At 40.3% G+C, this 14,581-nt stretch overlaps 1 pseudogene; it reads right to left on the bottom strand.

Annotated features, from left to right (window-relative positions):
- Positions 1–13,404: 13,404 nt before the first annotated feature.
- Positions 13,405–13,910, bottom strand: LOC105523270 (annotated as a pseudogene).
- Positions 13,911–14,581: the final 671 nt, after the last annotated feature.

The raw sequence follows: 14,581 nt of genomic DNA, 5'->3' as shown, positions 1-14,581 counted from the left end.
AATTGAGGAGGTCAGCAGAGGTGAAAGGTTGATACACAAAGGCACACCTTTCCACCATGTGTCCATCCTCATCTACCCCAGTATATTGCTGCCGTCTCAGGGGCATTTGGATTCCAGTCTTGGACCGTAAGCAAGCTGCCAAGGGAGGAGTGTCTCCCGCAGCTTCACTTCCTCTTTTGTCTACTGTGGGTGGTCTAGGAGTGTGGCTATCTGGTGGAGGTGGAGGTGCTGTGGGCTCAGGAGTTGGGAGCCCTTCCTCTTGATAAGGAGGGGGTATTGCCGGTACCAGTTCCTGCCATGATTCTTCTGATGTTGGGTCAAACAGGACTTTTGGTGCTGACTTCCCTCGGCAGGTGGAGCAAGGACTTTCCTTAACTAACTGTCCCTTTGCTACTAGTACTGCTGTTGCCTGTCCTCTTAACCACTGTGGGGGGTCCGAAACTAGCTGTAACCAAGAATCTATATATGGGAACTGATCTGGGTGACCTGACTCACAGGTTACCCTGTGCCATACCTTCGAGACAAGGGACCTGTCCAGGCTTCCTTCTGGTGGCCAACCCACCTCTAATGCTAGCCAGTCTATCTCACACAAAGTTCTAAGTTTTCCTGGTGTCATAGTAACTCCACAGTCTCCCTTAAATCCCTTTTTGAAATTTTTCAACATAGTTCCTAGTAGAGTGGGCTTACTTTGTGCCTAACCCATGTTTCCTTGAGAGAAAACACCATGCTCATACCACACACACACCACAAAACAAAGAATGGGTAAAAAGGGCACACACACACTTTTTCAGTTTACACCAAACCAGAATCAGAACCAAAATCAGAGTATCAAGAAATCCAAGCCAGGTCAAAACCAAAACCAAAGTATCAAGCAATCCAAGTCATATCAAAAACAAAAACCAAAGTGCCAGTATGGGCATGCTGTGGGTGATCAGGCCATGCTTCCACTCAAATAGAGTGGGCAAGTTCCAAAGACCAGTCTTACCAAGTTTCAGATGTCCAGACTGCAAGTGCCAGTTGCTTCCTGATGCTCAGCCCCTGCATTGATCCTCCATGGGAGGCTGCCACACACTGCTCTGGCAAGGAGTTCCACTGGGGCAATTGCCTACCTGGGAGTGCTCTCAGGATCTGCGTCACTCAAGCTGGCCAGAGTCCCCCACAGGGTTGCTCCACAGGGCAGGCCTAAGCTGCCCAAGGGGCTGCCTTGACCATTCGTTAATTACTTTGCTTCCTGGTCAGGGAACCAAGAAATGTAGCAGGACAAGCCACAAACAAAACCCCTCAGACACTGAGTTAAAGAAGGAAGTGCTTTATTCCGCCAGGAGCTTCCGCAAGACTCATGTCTCCAACAACGGAACTCCCCGATTAAGCAATTCCTGTCCCTTTTAAGGGCTCACAACTCTAAGGTGGTCCGTGTGAGATGGTCATGATCGATTGAGCAAGCAGAGGGTAAGTGACTAGGGGCTGCATGCACTGGTAAGTAGAATGGAACGGAACCAGACAGGGATCTTCACAGTGCTTTTCTTATTAAAATAACTGATTAGGTCAGGGGTCAATCTTTAACTACCAGGCCCAGGGTGTGGCACCGGGTTGTCTCTTGTGGATTTCATTTCTACCTTTTAGTTTTTACTTCCTCTTTCTTTGGAGGCAGAAATTGGGCATAAGACAATACGAGGGGTGATCTCCTCCCTTATCCCGAGCTCTTGTCCAGCATCCCGGAACAATCAGTTCACACAAGGACTTAAAAGATGAGTGTGGGGGTTGTACTGAGTGGTGGAGGTAGTTCTCAGCAAGATGGATGGGGAGCTGGAAGGGGGGATGGAGTGGGAAGATGGTCTTCCCCTGGAGTTTGGCTGCCCAGTGGCCTATCTCCTCTCTGACCATCCCCAGCTGAACTCCTCTCAGTGTTCAGATGCTTCTTTTCTTCTCTCTGCCATACCATTCTGCCACTCTTCTGCTCTTCTGTTTGTCTCTCATCTCCTTCTGGAACCAGGGGTTTGGGGTTTATACGGGTACAGGATAGATGGGTGTGGTGGGCCAAAAAACAACTTTTGGGTGCAAAAACGGGAATGCCTGTTCCCAGCTAGGGCCACAGGTATCCAGGTTTGAGGGTGACGCCTTTGCCAGGGAACAGCCCTCTTCTACCCAATATTTCCCTGTTTCCTGTCTGTATCAGGAGGGTCTTGAAACCCACACTCAGAAAGGCAGGGGAACATTAGAATGAAAGGAATGCAGGAGAAGGTGAAAGCCCTGCCCTTGAGGCCTGACACACCCAATATTATGACAAAAGGCTGTAACCAGGGTTATGGGAGTTATGGGCCAGGAACAATGAACAAAAGCCAACATATATTATAACACAACAAATGGAATCATGCAGTATTTTGTACACTTAACTTGTTAAGAGGGGAGTAGATCTCATGTTGTGTGTTCTTATCACACACATTGTCAGCAAAAAGAGTCAAACTCTGTAAAGTATTTGAAGGGATTTATTCTGAACCAAATATGAGTGACCATGGCCCATGACACAGCCCTCAGGAGGTCCTGAGAACATGTGCCCAAGGTGGTTGGGGCACAGTTTGGTTTTATATATTTTAGGGAGGCATGAGACATCAATCAGATACATTTGAGAAATACATTGGTTTGGTCCAGAAAGGCAGGACAATTCAAAGTAAGGGGCTTCCAGGCTATAGGTAAATTTAAACATTTTCTGATTGACAATTGGTTAAGTTCGTCTAAAGACCTGGGATCAATAGAAAGGAAATGTTCAGGTTAAGATAAAAGACTGTGAAGACCAAGGTTCTTTTGAAGTTTCATAGTGGCAACCCTTAGAGATAATAGATGACAAACATTTCCTATTCAGACCCTTTAAAAGGTGCTAGACTCTCAGTTAATCTCTTCAGGATTAGGAGGGCCTGGAAGAAAAAGATCTAGCTATGTGAATAGAGAATACTTTACAGATGCACATTTTCCCCCACAAAGGATGGCTTTGCAAGGTCATTTCAAAATATGGCAAAGAAACATGTTTTGGGATAAAATATTTTTATTTTCTTCTTTGTCATGTAGCATTATGCTAGAGTCAGATTGGAAGGTAAGTCACAATATATAGGGTTAAATAAAACTCATCTGATGAGAATTTATGGCTTTTAGGGCATGACTCCCAGACTCTTGAGATAGGAATTTGGGCAAGATAAGAAATCAGAGCTTAGTCCTCACATATATACACACACACTCGAGAAAAATCCAAAAAAGAAAAAGGGACAAAAAAGCTTTTGGAGGTAATGGATATGTTTCTTATCTTGATAGAGATGATAGTATTAAGGAAAGTGACAGTGTCCTTGGGACACAGCAACTCTGGTGACTGTACAGTCAACACAATAAACCTTAGCATTTGCATTGTCATTGAGCTCATTCAAGCTAAGCTATCCTCAGTAGGGACTTTCCCTTCCAGAGACCGCGTGTATTTTTATTCTACCTGTACTCAAACTGACCCTTTTCTCATTTTAATAGTAAAAAGCACACCTGCGGGTAGAGATATAAGATGCTAATGAGACCTGCAGTCCACGAACAAACATGTACGGCTACTGCGCATGTGCACCCAGAAGACCACCCAGAACATGCTTACTAGCAACACCTCTTTCCACCTCCTTATGAATCATCATGTAAGACTCCCATAGAGGGAGTTTCTCTATCAATAATCATTACTCTCTCACCCTTATGAGAATCCCACCCTGAAATTTCTCTCTCTCAGGTTGTACTGTCTATTCTGCACCGAACTTTCAAAATATTCTTTTTCCTTTGCAATAAATTACTCTATGCTGCATCTCCTTTGCTGTGTGTCTGTTGTTTAAATTCTTTGAAACTAAGAAGACAAGAACCGAGGTTTCACAACAGCAGTCCCAACAGTAACACAGGTGCACACATATGTCCAAACTCATCAAATTGTATACAGTAAATATGTGCCTCTTTTGCAGATCAATTATACCTCAATAAAACTGGTTTGTTTGTTTTTTTAAAAAAAAAAAAAAAGAGCTACTCAAGAAAATTCCCCACCAGATGTAAGGATAAAAACACAAAGAACAAACAAAAACAGTGCATTTATATTCACTTGCTAGAGTTTTGAACACTTGGCTAGAACTAATATTTTGTATCTAGCGTCTGACGGCAACGACGCCCTTTTCCCCAAAGTGCGGGGAAAGACCATGCCTTCATTTCGACGCACAGGTGCACACATTCTAGAATCTGATCAGCAAATGAATGTTGGTGTAGCGTGCAGGAAATTTGAATAGATAAGACGTATTGATTGGAAGGTGGTGAAACAGGTCTGCCAGGTTTGTTTTGCCTTTGATAATGGATGTCCAAGTTCTTTTCCTTCCTCATCTCTCTGACACATACAGACCCGTGCACTTACCCCTGTTTGCTCGGCCCTCATTTTGCCTCAGCGTGAACACATGCATCGGGCTTCACCCTTGCAGCTAATGATTAAACCCAACGGTCCCCACCGAGCCTGCGAGATTAATTTAGGCTGCTGACTTGGGCAGCTCAGCCCTGCACTGCTTGCTCCCTGAACACTTACGGCTCCAGCAAAGCAAACCCACAGAGCCTTTGCCAACCTCAGCAGGGCAGGCTGTGATCACCAAGTTACTGAGAATAATAGTAGCTCTTCTTTTCTCACTGTCGGGGTTTGTTTTCATTCTTATTTATTTATTTTTGTCCAAGTGGGAAAGAACAGTGCAGGCCTGCTTTGGTATCTGTCTTCCATAGGGCAAGAGCTCCCTCTATCGCTCCCAATTTTTTTTTCTTTTTATCGAAGGCAAACACTAATCAACCCTGTGAAATATTTGTTTGCTTTTTGGCTGTTTGTGAATGCACATGTATTAAAACAATCTGGAGATGCCACAGAGAGGGGTGGAGAGTTTCTAATTCACAGTTTTGCAGAATTTTTCTCTGTATCAAAGATTTTAACGCTCCATCTCAAGAGACTTTTTAAAAATGTATCTCCCTATTGGATTATCTCAACTATGAAGTTGCTGATACTTGAAGAACATCTCACATAGCTCACAATTTTCCCTCACCTTGATATCATTAATATACCTATTAATCTCAACATCATAATGAGAACATTAATATACATATTAGAATTTTTTAGACTGCATTAGAATAATATAATATCCTAAGCATTTCAGCCATCGTGAATTACTTGAGAATTTAGTTTTCATGGCTCTTTCTTACATATTTGTTCCATCTCTTAAGTTTATTATTTTTAGGGGCCCTTAATTTTTGCAGTCTCACCCTGCAAAATTGTCCAGTCGATGAACAAGTATTTGTGAGTTGTACACAATTTTACTGAGCTACATTTTAGTTTCTGTGATCTGCCAGAGAAACACAAGGAATGTTTCTACCCTCAAAGCAGCGAGGGAGAAAAACATACATGACTCACTTTATTGTGAAAAATAAAATTTTTAAAAATTGAAGCCAATGTAAGTTGGGGACTCAAAAACAACTTAGAGATAGAGGGTGACATCCTTTCAAGAAGAGGAAGAGGAGACTCCTGGGAGGATTGAAGGATGTGAATGCATTTTGTGTTTGGAAAGGATGTATACCATTAGTGGTCAGAGGTGGGCAGTGGTCGGAAGAATTTTTAAGATGCTCCCCACGATTTCTACTTCCTGCTGTGGATGCTAAGAATATAATGGGCTAGTCAATCCTTTGATTAAGGTATATTATATGGCAAAGATAAAGAGATTTTATTGGGTTTTTTTGGTGGGGGATGCCTTATGGTAATAGCATGTTTGCTATTTTTTTAAACTTTTATTTTAGGTTCGGGGCATATGTGAGGGTTTGTTACGTAGGTAAACTTGTGTCATGGGGTTTGTTGTACAGATTATTTCATCGCCCAGGTTCTAAGCCTACTACCCATTAGTTATTTGTCCTGATTCCGTTCTTCCTCCCACCCTCCACCCTCAAGTAGGCCCCAGTGTGTGTGTTGTTCCTCACTATGCATCCACATGTTCTCATCATTTAGTTCCTACATGTAAGTGAGAACATGCAGTATTTGTCTTTCTGTTCCTACATTAATTTGCTAAGGATAATGGCCTCCAGTTCCATTCATGTTCCTGCAAAAGCCATTATCTCAGTCTTTTTTATGGCTGCATAGTATTCCATGGTGTGTACATACCACATTTTCTTTCATCAGCCTACCACTGATGGGCAAATAAAGAGATTTTGAACATGTAATTAAGGTCTCTAATCAACTGACTTTGAGTCATGACTTTAAGATGATTTTGAGTGTGCCACACCTAATCAGGTGAGTCTTTAAAAATAAACAGTTTCAAGCCTTCCCTGAGAGAGAGATTCAAATTAATTAAGATTCTCTTTCTGGCCTTTCTCTTGCTGACTTTGAAAAAGCAAACAGCCATGCTTAGAACTCCCTGTGAAGGGGTCCACAGGGCAAGGACCCGAGGTCAGCCTCTAGGAAGGAACTGAGTGTGGTCCCTGGCCAACAGTCAGCAAGAAAACAGAGACCTCAGTCTTGTGCTTTCTTGCTGACTGTTGGTGGGAGACTACACTAAGCTCCTAGAGTGGACTTTTCCCAGTAAATGGACTTTTCCGACTACGTAAGGGAGCTTGAATGCAATCCTTTCTTTAGTTGGGTTTCCAGAAAAGACATAGCCTGGCGGGGCATGGTGGCCCACACCTGTAATCCCAATACTTTGGGAGGCTGAAGTGGATGAATTGCTTGAGTCCAGGAGTTTGAGACCAGCCTGGGCAACTTGGCAAAACTCCATCTTTACAAAAAATACAAAAATTAGCCAGGCATGCTGCCACATGCCTGTAGTCCCAGCTACTTGGGAGGCTGGGGCAGGAAGATCACGTGAGTTCGGGAGGTCAAGGCTGCAGTGAGCTGTGATCTTGCCGCTGCACTCCAGCCTAATTGACAGAGCAAGACCCTGTCTCAAAAAAAAATAAGTTTGTACATTTCCAGATATTTGATGCACAGTAACAGAAGAGTAATACAATGTAAAGACATCACAGTAGAAGATAGAGGATGTATATTCCGAAGATGGTATTAGGGTGAGCAGTAAGAAGGGTGGAATGGCTCAGTAGGATTTCAGTTTACTGAAGGTTTTGAAAGACCAAAACGAAACTTTCATTTACATCTTCTGACTTTTCTAACCATTTAAACTAGCTCAAACCATCAGTGGCACTTGGTCTTCTCTGTTTATACAATAGTGGTGATGAGTTTGAATCAAATTCCCCACTCACTCTGTTTTGACCAACAAAACACAGCAGGATGGGGATATCTGGTCTTGTGTCTAGCACCATTGTCTTTGAGTGGAGAAAGTAACAGTACACATTTGTTTTTAGCTCTGTCTTGGCTACTATCACACATAAAAGGCTTCACATAAATGCCTCCCACTCCACAACAGGCATTTCTTTCCAAAAACATCTCATGTTCTATTTTATATTTTGGCAAATATCAAGATCTCATAGCACTATGTTAGCACCATGATTGCATTTGAATGGGAATAAGCCTAAATGCCCATCAACATGGACTAGATAAAGCAAATGTGGTACATAGACACCGTAGAATACTTTGCAGCCATAAACAAGAACAAGATCATGTCCTTTGCAGGAACATGGATGGGGCTGGAGGCCATTATCCTCAGCCAACTAGCGCAGGAACAGAAAAGCAGAGATCACATGTTCCCACTTATAAGTGGGAGATAAATTATGAGAACACATGGATACATAGAAGGGAGCAACACACACTGGGGCCTTTCAGAGGGTGGAGGGAGGAGGGAGAGGATCAGGAAAAATAACTAATGGGTACTAAGCTTAGTACCTAGGTGATGAAATAATCTGGGCAACAAACCCACATGACACAAGTTTACCTATGTCACATTCACATGCACCCTTGAACTTCAAAGTTTGGAATAAAATAATTTTTTTGTTTTTTTTTATTGCCACAGCAAATTATTTCATGTTCACCATTGCTGAGTTTATTGAATGTTGTGCTTTCTGTACTAGCTCTGAATTAAGTGGCTTTTTGAGGTTTCTTTTAGCCAAGCTTGGTTTGACATAGAAAACGAAACCCAATAACCCTTGTGTTCTGTAACATAAGGTTATTCTATTTACTCAAAAAAAAAAATTATTTGATATAAGCTCCTTCTCCATTCAGATTTGGGAATTTTTTTTTTTTTTTTTTTTTTTGACAGGGTTTTGCTCTGTCTCTCAGGCTGGAGTGCAGTGGCGTGATCTTGGCTCGCTGCAACTTCAACCTCCTGAACTCTAGCTATCCTCCCACCTCAGCCTCCCGAGTAACTGGGACTACAAGTGTGTACCACCACACTTGGCTAATTTTTGTATTTTTCCTTAGAGACAAGGTCTCACTATGTTGCCAAGACTTTTCTCAAACTCCTGCGCTCAAACGATCCTCCTGTCTGGGCCTCCCGAAGTGCTGGGATTAAAGGTGTGAGCCATCGTGTTTGGCCTGGAGGTGAGATTTTTCAAGGCAGTGGATTGGATCCATTTTAAAGAAGCTAGATTGAGATTTCCAATGTATTCTGTTGGAGCCCAGATATTAGCAGGACTGACATTGGCCACCTACCATATCTTGTAACAAGACTGAGAGAACAACTGCTGAACTTGATTTATCTACGGATGCGCATGTCGTGTGGGCCCACCCGTCAGCCCTGCTTGGTAATGTCTTCAGTGCCTTCCATTTGTGACTTCTGGACCATAGCTTTTATTCAATATTTCATTTGGTACCTACCAACCCACCCACTGATAACAAGCCTGCGGTCCAGTTTGCTCACGAAGTTAACCACTCCAGTTTTTAGCTTTATTCAGTTGCTATTGTTGCTGTTGAACTGCTGAATTTTATAGTAAAGATGGAAAAATTAACATCATCTTCCAATTTTTGGTTAGCGAGTACCAAAGTTCGTATATATTTCACGACACCCAAGATCTACGTTTTGGAGATTTCAGGGGATGATAAGTCAAGGGGTCACATTGCCCTTACACACACATACGCACACACATACACACACACCTATATACACATACACACACAAATACACTCACACACATACACTCACATACATACACCAAAAAAAAAAAAAAACCTAGACAGATCTAGACACATGAAGAAATGATTTATATCTCCTCACACCAAGAATGGGAAAACTTCTAGTGGAAATAACACTATTCTATGTGTCAGGAGATTCAAGTTAATCCTGACTTAGACACTTTCTAGATATGTGACCTTAAGCAAGTCAGTCACCCTTAATTATGTTAAGATTTTACATTTGTGGAAAAATAATTATAATATTAATATGACCAGGCACGGTGGCTCACACCTTTGATCCCACCACCTTGGGAGGCCCAGGCAGGAGGATCTCTTGAGCCCAGGAGGTGGAGACCAGCCTGGGCAACATGGTGAAACATTGTCTCCACAAAAAATAAAAAAATAAAATGATGATGCACCTGTAGTTCAAGCCACTTGGAAGACTCTGGCAGGAGGATCACTTGAGCCCAAGAGGTAGAGGCTGAAGACAGCTATGAGTGCACCACTGCACTCCAGCCTGAGCAACAGAGCAAGACCCTGCCTCAAAAAATATATAGATAGTTAGATATGATGATGAAGAAGGAGCAAGTGGTCATGTGGACAAATTACATATTAATTAAATGGGTAAACAGATTCAACATGTCAACACATTTTGTACAATGCTAAACCATATAAAAAACGTAAGATTGTGGCATCATTATTAAACAATGGCATTTTATTACCCACATTAAAGCACACAAAATGTTGCCAATCTGGAGAAAAGATGTACTACGATGTACTTCTCAGTTAAAATTTTAAGAGATTGAACGAAGGGATGTCTCAGTCATTCTCACAACAGAGTTTAGCCTTGTAATCTTTCCAAAGTAGAACATAATTTTCTGGTCTCATAAATTTCCCATGAAACTATTTTACTACTTACACTGAAAACACATTCAAACTTCTGGCAGTCTGTTCACCAATTAAGATGCTTAAGATATAATTCCTTTCTACTTTGAGTAATGAAATATTTCAATTGCACAGAATTGAGTCAATGTAATAAGAAATTTGTTTGAATGTCATCCTTAAAACAGTGCATACTCTTTCAATTTTTTTTAATCTACTGAAATTTGCCTTTTTCCCCCTGCTGTTCTAAGATGTTCAGTTTGTCTTTATCTGTTAGTTTTAACTCCCTGTTGGTATTTAATATTGTTTACTGGTCTCAGCGTTCTTATATTCTTGCTAAATCTTGCCAGACTTTTCTATTTCATTAGTAATTTTTTAAAACTGGCTTTTGGTTTAATTATCCACTCTATTTTTTCAAGTTTTAATTTCCTGTTACTTTTGTCTGTATATCTTTTTTTAAACTTTTATTTTAGGTTCAGGGGATACAGATGCAGCTTTGTTACATGGGTAAATGGCATGTCACTAAGGTTTGGAGTACAAATGATCCCATCACCCAGGAAGTGAGCATTGTACCCATAGGTAGTTTTTCAACACCCCCAGCCTCTTCCCCTCTAGTAGCCCTCAGTGTCTATAGTTCCCATCTTTGGGTCTCTGAGTACCCAATGTTTAGCTCCCATTTACAGGTGAGCCCATGTGGTATTTGGTTTTCTGTTCCTGTATTATTAATTTTCTGTTTGTTGTGTTGTATTTTATTCATTTCTGTTTTTATTAATTTGCTTTGTTGTGATATCTTTTGTGGATTTTCTTGTTCACTGCTTTAAAAATTCTTGAGTTGAATATTTAATTCATTAACTTTCAGCAGTTCTTATTTTTTAGAATATGCATTTAAAGTTATACATTCCCTCTCACTATCAAATTATCTATTTGGGTACAAGCTACTTTCACGTGATGCTATGCTAAATAGTTTGTCATTTTGTTTGTAGTTTTAAGTATTTAATGAGTGAATTATTTAGAATTTTGATTTTACTTTCCAAATGTATGGGTGGAAAAGGCTACTTCTTATAAATTATTTCTGTTTTTGCTTTTTAATTAAAGAATGCTATCTCAATCACATTTAATATTCATAAAAGAAAAACCCTATTTAACATAGTGTGGTAGTGACTTTAAGCAAAAGTGCCATATATACTTGGAAAGATATATTCTCAATGCTGGGTAGCTTTAATTGTTCAAATCCTATACCATTTGTCTCTGTGCTTGGAAAGAACCTGATTATCTGTGTATTGATATCAGTGTTATTCTTTTTTAAAAAATCTGTTTGACAGATTTCAAGAGAGCGTTAAATTTTTTACACAGTCGTGATTTTTAATTTCTCTCTATAATTATGACAATTTGCTTTGTACTTTTAGGGCAATTTTGTTAGATTCATATAGGTTAAAGATTATTATATTTTCCTAGTAAATTGTTCCTTTGTTTAAGCAATGAACCCTGTAATCCCCAGTAATGATTTCTGCCTGGAAGTTGTTTTTCTAATACATTATTATGCCAGCTTTATTTGCGTCATTTTCTCTGTTTTTAATATTTATTTTCAAACTTTTATGTTTTTTATGCTTCACTTGTGTCTCCTTAAATTTTTATTTTTTTGTTCACTCTTAGAAAAAATCTGTCTCTTAAGAGGTGAGTTTAATCCATTCACATTTATTTGTTTATATATATATTTATTTTTAAGGGGACATTTTAGTATCCAAAAGTTATCAAGTTGGGTATGATTTTATTTTCCCAGTAATTTCCTAAATATAACCTAATATTGTCTATACCAAAAAAGGGAGCTTTATCCCCAAGCAAAATCTTAACATTTTGCTTTTATGAGCAAAAGTCTGTATTACCTTACATTTTTTTTTCTTTTTTTGGCGGGGGGAGTGGGGGGATGGAGTTTCCCTTTGTTGCCCACCTGGAGTGCAGTGGCATGATCTCAGCTCACTGCAACCTCGACCTCCCGGGTTCAAGGGATTCTCCTACCTCAGCCTCCCGAGTAGCTGGGATTAAGGCACGTGCCACCACATTCAGCTAATTTTTGTATTTTTAGTAGAGAAGAGGTTTCACCATGTTGGCCAGGCTGGGCTTAAACTTCTGACCTCAACTGATCTGCCTGCCTCAGCCTCCCAAAGTACTGGGATTACAGGCATGAGCCACTGCACCCAGCTTTACATATGTCTTATATTGATTTTACATATGGTTTCCACTTTCGGGTTCCCAAAGGGACTTACTCATTTTATCTGCAACACTTAACTGTCTGAATGTAACATGCACTAGAACGAAAAATTAATTCTATCACCTTGGAAAGAATGGGGATGGAGGAAAATGTTGACATTGACCATACCCTCACCTAGTGTTCTGATGTTTCCTGAAAGAGCACTGTGATTTGTCCACTGCTGTATCCTTGCAACTTGGCACAGGCTGGCAGGTTAAAAACGATCTACTTTCTGTAGAAGGACAAGCCTATTCTTTACAGGTAAGTTTTGATTACTACTATTTTATCACATCTTCAATATACATAGCTCTTGAATATCAGCAGTTTATTCAGATATTTTTGCAATTTAGCATGGCTCTGGCAAACCCCCAGCTCAACAAACTACTCTAGGAGTCTAGCTAAGGCTACTCTTTACTCAAGCAGACGTGCTTTTCATTTAGGCGTATTTTCGGTAAGCAAGAGCAGATTAATACAGCTGATAGTTTTAAGCACCTTCGACTCACCTATCAGCAAATGATAGGCAAGATACCAATAACTACAAGGCAAACCCAATATAAACTAAATTTGTCTATCATAGGAAAAGGTAATTTAACTAGAAAATAGTCTAAAAAGTACATCTTTTTTTTTTTTTTTTTCATTTTTGAGACAGGGTCTCACTGTCACCCAGGCTGTAGGGCAGTGGTGCAATCTTGACTCACTGTAGCCTCGACCTCCTGGGCTCATGTGATCCTCCCACCTCTGCCTCCTAAATAGCTGAAACTACAGGTGCATGCTACCATGCACCTGCAGTTCATTTTCATAATTTTTGTATTTTTTGTAGAAACAGGGCTTGTACTTTTTGTAGAGACAGGGTTTCGCCATGTTGCCCAGGCTGGTCTTGAACCCCTGAGGTCAGGCGATCTGCCTGCCTAGGTCTCCCAAATGTTGGGACTGCAGGCATTTGTCACCAAGCCAGGCAAATCCATGTAACATCCTAGTACTTACGGCCTTGTAAACAAAAAGTTAAGACAAAGAAGTTTTCGTAATGTGCTCGACACACCCCAGCTAAGCAAATAGACTTTTTAATAAAATACCTACCTCTTATATTCTTCACTTTATTAGTTCACCTATGATCATGTGAGGCCCAACATGCCTATCATGAGAATAAAATCTCCAGCACAACCTAGAGTTATAGTCCAATCTTTACTTTAAAATCTGATCTGCTGGCTTAGCATTTTCCACCAACTTGGGGAGCTGAAACTTCCACAGGCTTTGCAATCGTCTGCCCAGGTGCTGCCCTTGGCAAAAACACAATTACTTTTGCACCAACCTAATAGGTGTCTTAGCAGCAGCCATTGCAGTCTTTTTAGCTGCTTGCTTAGTCTTTTTTGCTTCTTTATGAGCCCTGATAGCTTGTTCTCATTGAGCCTTTCTAACGTCAATTTTCTCATTCCTCTTGGCCATTATGTCAGCAAGAGATTGTACTAGTAAGGGCCCTCTGAAATTTGCTTGGCCAGTTCTTTTCTGTTGAATTTCTTCCAATTGTCCTTTTTTGTGCTTCCTTCTGTAGAGGAGAGTCCAGTTTACCTGCCAAGGATTCCTCTTGGAAAGGAACGCCAACTCACATTTTGCATTAAGACAGTGGAAAACCTTCCCGTCGTTGGTCCTGGCATAGCGCCTCCCGTGTCTGGGGTAGATCTTGTACCCTCTGAAACTGCAAACCTCCACATTCATGGCAGCATCTCCAAGGGAGGAGAAAAGATGGCAAAGAGAACTCCATTTATTCTTATATCTGATATATTGGATCTTATTTTCTCCTGCTTATTTTGTGTCTTCCATTTACCAAACGCTCTTCATTTTCTTCTTTGCTGCCTACTCTTGAATTGATTGAGTTAAAATCTATTTCTATATTCCCCCTCTCCTTATATGAAAGCTACGTGCTCTATTTTATTTCACTCTTTTCCCTTAAAAATATGAGTGTGCATTATTAAATGGCTAGAGTTAAGTGATACTTTAGTGACACATCTGTATGGTTCTCAATTAAAGTGCTTCTATTTGACAATCCCTACTATCTGTTCCTGGATTTAAATACTTTATATAACGAATAATGGAAGTGCACCATTAAAAAAGCTGTACTGTGCTTTGTTAATTTCCAAGTTAATCCAATAGTTTAATTTTTTGGTATCATCATAATCAACTTGAAAACCTAAAAATCTAGCTATATGGTCTTTTCTAGAGAGATTTCAACACTTCTCTTAGATTTTTTTTTTGAGATGAAATATAATATACTTTTAGAGAACTCAACAATAGTATATTTTACTATTTGTGGTTCATTGCAAACTGGCCACCTGCCATAGCCCCTCCCTATGTGAGACAACTTTGTCACTCCTCCCATTAACAAGTGA

The sequence above is a fragment of the Colobus angolensis genome, unplaced genomic scaffold (genome assembly GCF_000951035.1).
Source record: "Colobus angolensis palliatus isolate OR3802 unplaced genomic scaffold, Cang.pa_1.0 Scaffold459, whole genome shotgun sequence".
Taxonomy (NCBI): Eukaryota; Metazoa; Chordata; class Mammalia; order Primates; family Cercopithecidae; genus Colobus; species Colobus angolensis.
This window is presented reverse-complemented; position numbering and strand designations above follow the sequence as displayed.